General features: G+C 36.3%; 1 pseudogene; it reads right to left on the bottom strand.

Annotated features, from left to right (window-relative positions):
* Positions 1 to 3,756: 3,756 nt before the first annotated feature.
* LOC119582946 lies at positions 3,757 to 4,912 on the bottom strand (annotated as a pseudogene).
* Between the last annotated feature and the right edge of the window lie 938 nt (positions 4,913 to 5,850).

Here is a 5,850-nt window from a genome sequence, read left to right as displayed (position 1 = left end):
ACACAGGGACGGGTGGAAGGCCAGCCCGGGGCTCGGTGACTTGTAAACAATACATTTAAAAACCATCTATAACAAAAGTTTTAAATCACCATCGATGTTACAGTAAGTGCTTATTATCAAACTGAGCTGACCACTAGTCCGAACTCCACACATCGCATTAGGCTTCTCAACAGTTAGTGTATCTTGAAGCTGGTCTTACCACCTATGTCTCCACCTTCATAAAGTCACCGGTCTTACCACCGGCACTTCCACCTTATAAAGTTATACTGGTCTCATTGCCGGACTTTTCAACCTTTGTATAGCCACCCCAACATTCCATGTGCAAATGATCAGATCACATCATCATAGTTAACTAAATATTGCCTCCAGCCTGCTTATCATACAGCCACTGACAACTAATATACGCTCATAACTTGTGTCTCCTTAGTATCCAGCTCATCTTGATTTGAGCATGAGTATTTGATTTCATATCAGGCATGAATTTCAGTAATGGCACTCTTTTTCTTGTTGGGCAAATGAAAAGCTATATCAAATCACTTCTAACAATTGCCTGAAAACTCAGTGAAGCTATAAAATAAAAATTATCCTTGAAAATCTACTTATGAAAATTCTGAATATCTTGTAAAAAATTACTGTGAATAACACTCAACACTACAACAAGTAATAAGCTAATATAAGTAATACTAACCATCAAGAGTTTAAAAAGGCCCCTAAGAAAGTCCGCCAGCCTGTTGGATGCTCTGCGTAGGCCGTCCAAGCATCCTTCCCCCTCCCGATTGCCCTACGGTGAGAGCACCAAGCGGGACAACCACCATGGTTCATCAGTGTCACATCTTGAGCTGGAGGGCCACACAGAGCCAGTTCATTATGCCCTGAGGTGGTGACACACACAGAGAGATGCGCCGAGACCTGAGTTACCCACCGTGTCAAACCCCAGTGGTGGAGTGTTCGTATTGGTGGTAGTGGTGGTGATGGTGGCTGAAGCTCTGCCACTGCTGTTGATACTGCTGCTGCTACTGCTACTACTGCCTCTTGTGGCATAGTGGTGGAGGTGGAGGGTGATGGGGACCTGGGGTTGGCATGATGAGGATGATGATATTGAAGATGATGGTGGTGGTGGTCGTTGTGAGGAAGAAGTTGATGGTTGTTCTGATGAATCATCAGCTGGCTGTTATGGTTGTAGTGGTTGTAAGAAGGCTGGTGGTTCTGCTGCTGCTGGGTATGAGGATGGGGAGGCTCTGTCCACCACATCCATATGTTTCGTTGCCCCTGTTTATAGCTGCTCCTCCACCCCCACCACTGAGACCTCCAGTGCCAAGAGTCCCACATCTCCCATCCCTAAAAATTTTGCGAATGCTAGCACCGACGGTTCCTCCAGTAGCTCATGTATTCCTACAAGAAAAAGGATAAACTTATATCAGTTCTATCTTGTTTATAACAATTAAACCCTTGCCAGAACCATCATCCATTCAGTCTTACTCCAGCCATCAGACAAAATTGCTTTTGTTTATTCACATGTTCCAAAAGAATAAATGGGCAGTAACAGAAGGACTATCTAATTTAATTATTTCATCCAACCATTTCTTGATATTCAAATAACACATAATACATGAAAAAACTGAGTATCAAAGATTACTGTCAACTAATTAACTGAAACAAGAGAAAAAGCATTCCAAAGAAAATAAATTTCAATTCAAAAAATTCTAACAAAAAGAAATAGGATATGTTTAATTTTTTAGATGAATACTAAATTTTTTTCCCCCCTATGAAACCTATGAGAAAAAAATTAGGAAGTAGGCCCGGGGTTATAGCAAAAAAACTAAATAATTATTTTGGGAAAAGGTTCCTGTTGATTCCAATTCCTTCAAAATTTCTATACTGATAAGAAAAAAATGATTTCCAGGAATCATCACAATCCGGGATGAACTGGAAAAAATAAAGGGGATTAAGGGCAGAAAATAACTGACTATAAAAAATCAAAAACTCCCAAAGCAAAAAATCAGTGTATACAATTTAATTTTAACTTCTAGAACCTACCGATTCAAAAAAACTGATAGTATTTTTTGGGTTCCCAAACAACAGTTCAAGTTTTAAAAAACTTTTTTCATTATTTTTTAATTTTTTTTTCAAAACCAGATGATATCAATCATCTCACTTTTGATAAACAAAAATATTCTATATGATTGCACCGATAGTGGGGGCGAAAAAGGGAATGAGGAAATTTTACGGTTGTCAGCTAAGCAATGAAGAACTTTAAAGGAAAAAAAAACTCAATTTACTTATACAACAAAGTCTTATTGTACGAAGCCCGAAGCTTTTTAAAAAAATGCATAAACCAAAAAACATCCCAAAATTTTCCCCCTTACAAAATTTGAACTACAATCCATTATACCCCTTTTTATGGTTTTACTATCTTCTTTGGGAACTGAATTAATGGTTGCTAATGACAAAAAAGTTACTAAAGGGTATATTAGCTGTTGTGCGAAAAAGTTCAAAAAAAAAGGTCGAATTCCTTCCATAATGAAAATTATGGTTTCCCAACTATTGACCAAAAAAAAAGTGTCTCTGCCCGTTCTAAGCTTAACTTTTGCTAGCTATTTCATATTTTCTTAATAAGGGGTTAAAATTTTATTAAAAATCAAAATTAAAAAATTCATTTATTTAATAGAAGCAATCATATCAAAAAATAACTCTCTCAAAACCCGTAACTTCTAGCAATGGGGTTTTGCTTTCTGCGGGGGGTTCCTGTGCAAAGTGGCCCCTTCCCACCGACTTGTTATGCCATACCCCCTCATGAGAATGATTTTTCAAGATGGCTATAGACATGCCCCCCAAAGATTAAAAATGTGAAACAAAAATTTTAAAAAATCAGTAAATAATATAAAATATAATATAATTAAATATCTTACTATATATCTAAAAAAATTAATATAATAAAATATAAATATTAAATTATTAAATAAAATAAATATTTTAATAAAAATTGAAATACAATTAATATTATAAAAAAAAAATTTTTTAAAAAAAATGTATAAATTTTGTTTAAAACTATCTTTATTATTGTTAAATTAAATATAAAGATCAGATTTTGTATTTGTGTGTATTATGTGTTATCATGTTTTTTGTTTTTGTGTTTTTGGGGTTGTGTGTGTGTTGTGGGTGTGTGTGTGTGTGTGTGTGTGTGTGTGTGTGTGTGGTGTGTGTTGTGGTGTGTGTGGTGTGTGTTGTGTGTGGGGTGTGTGTGTGTGGTAAGTGTGTTGTGTTGTGTGTGTGTGTGTGTGTGTGGTGTGTTTGTGTTGTGTGTGGTTGTGTTGTGTTGTGTGTGTGTTGTGTGTGTATGTGTATGTGTATGTGTATGTGTATGTGTATGTGTATGTGTGTTTTAAGTTCCTGGTGTGTGTAGTCCTTTTGTGTGTGTAAGTGCCTTTTTGTGTGTAAGTGCCTGTGGGGTGGTAAGTGCTGTGTGTATAAGTGTGTTTTGTGTGTGTGTTTGTGTGTGTGTGTGGTGTGTGTGTGTGTGTGTGTATGTGGTGTGTGTGTGGTGTGTTGTGTGGTGTGGTTTGTGTGTGCCGGTCTGCAGGTGAGTGCCTGTGTGGAGGCATGCATGTATATGTGTGTTCATTGTGCATGATATTTTTTAATATGTATGTATTTATTGGTACATGTGTTCATGTATATTTGCGCTAAGGTATAATGGGTAAGGTATGTCAGTGTGTTTTCTGCATCTTATACATGTGTATGTCAAAAATGCACTCCTTAAGCCTGAGTCCAGGTGTCCCTTTGGAGAGGCAGGATGATCAAGCAGCATCCTAAGTATTGTATGTGCATGGAAAAGCACATACTCCAAAAATTTTTCCCTTTACATTTTACTCTTCCCCTCAAAAAAATAACCTTACCTGGAAGTAACTGAGATCTTTTCACTCTGGTAACGGTTGTTTGAGCTACGTCGCACTTCCCTGTTACAGGACCCTTATATCCTCCTTTCTGAGTAATAAAATCAATTGTCTGCTCATGACCCCAACCAAAAAGGATTGACAATGTTAATGCCTTTTCCATATCTCCTAAAAATCAAAAGATTAATATAAAATCACAAATCTGTCATTAATACACACAGATTATAGGTGCTTTACAATGTAAGTTTTGATGCCAATATAAAAATTTGGGAACTAAGAAAAATCACTCTTACCCTGTTCAGGAGCGACCTCTGGCAGGTAAGTAGCTGCCCGCTTGGCACCTCGCTCATTCAAAAACTCTATCCGAATCCCATGCACCCCAATATCCCATCCCTGTAATCCCGCCATCTTCAAAGTGTCGCAAAATAGAAACAGAAACTCCAAGGCGGGTAATCATCTCTAGCATTGGCTGAAACCGGGAATCCTTGAATGCACTGAAATGAAAAAATCAATTTTTATTACAAAGTTTATTTTACATTTAATTTTACCAAAGAACAATCCTTGTTATACATACATGTATTATATCTTATCAGTGTTGCACATGAGGTTCCTTTCACTTCTTGCAATGCTAAACGCATATTACTCTTAAAGCCTTCTATCCTAACAATATTTTTTGTAGATTATGAAACTATCAGTTTATCATAAGTCTTAAGAATATAAAAAATAAAGAATCTTAAAAAAAAAGTGTTTTCAATTTTAACATATACTTGGGTTAACTATGAAATCAATCAAAAAAAAGCTCATATTTCATATATAAAAGGCTCAGTATATTTGAATAAACATGAATGGTAATACAATCTGAATATCCAATTTAATTAGAGAACCAAATTTCATGAAAAAAAGATAAATCAACATGAATGCTACCTGGTGGCTGCATACTCCCGGAGTCCCGCATGTAGACTGTGGGCTAAATGTCCCATACATCCTCGTAACCGTTTGTCCTTCCCCAATTTCCAGGTTCAAACAAAGGACTGAAAGGTAATTATTTGTGAAAAATAATTCAAAAGTTTTGAAATAATGTCCTGAAACTTACAGGAACACCTGACCAAGATGTTCAGAATTCTGAGTTTCCAAACCACACCAAATGATCTGATCAAACAGATCCAATACCAAATAAAATATATCAGAGAGTTCACACTTCCCCTGGAAAAACAAACTCTGAATCCTAGAAAAGCACTATTTTGAGTTACTCAATTGTTGCTCTTTGTATTAACCCTTGCCAACGGGGGCATGTTGCCACATGCCATGGCATGGCGGGACTATCTGCCAGGGGCATGTATGTACATGCCATGGTTATGTATGGATATGCCATGAGTTTTATTTTTTTTTACAATCATCGCAAAAGCATGTGATTAAGTCGTTTTAACACATTCTCATTTTTACTATGGAAAAAAAAAAAAAAAAAAAAAAAACACCGATTTCAAACTCCATGATGCCGCACATGCTTATTTCATTCAGACTATAGACTGAATAATGATCAACTATGGAGTCTATATAACAACAAAAAATCCTTCAGTCTCGATTTATCAAAAATATGGCAAGTAGAGACTTTAGAAAATATGAAAACTGAAAATACAACATACCCTCGTAGTATTACGAAGAAACGGCATGGATGCTGGTATTCGGCATGAGTGGTTTGGCAGCTAGGGCGACGATATAAGCCCGGCCGCGAGGCCCGCGGCACTATAATACTACCCTCGGTGAAAGGTTAACCTATGGGAATAAGACTTCCAACCCTGTAATCAGAATCATTAGTATTAAAACAATGATAAAATAAAACATGAAATAAAACCGTAAACGTATTTTTATTTATGTTATAACAAGAATTACCCCCAATCTATACCAAAACTTTAAAAATTAAATAGAAAATAATGAAGCCTTTTCATATAACAAAGTA

Source organism: Penaeus monodon, chromosome 16 (genome assembly GCF_015228065.2).
Source record: "Penaeus monodon isolate SGIC_2016 chromosome 16, NSTDA_Pmon_1, whole genome shotgun sequence".
Taxonomy (NCBI): domain Eukaryota; kingdom Metazoa; phylum Arthropoda; class Malacostraca; order Decapoda; family Penaeidae; genus Penaeus; species Penaeus monodon.
The sequence above is the reverse complement of the archived record's forward strand: the minus strand, read 5'-3'. Positions and strand labels throughout refer to the sequence as shown.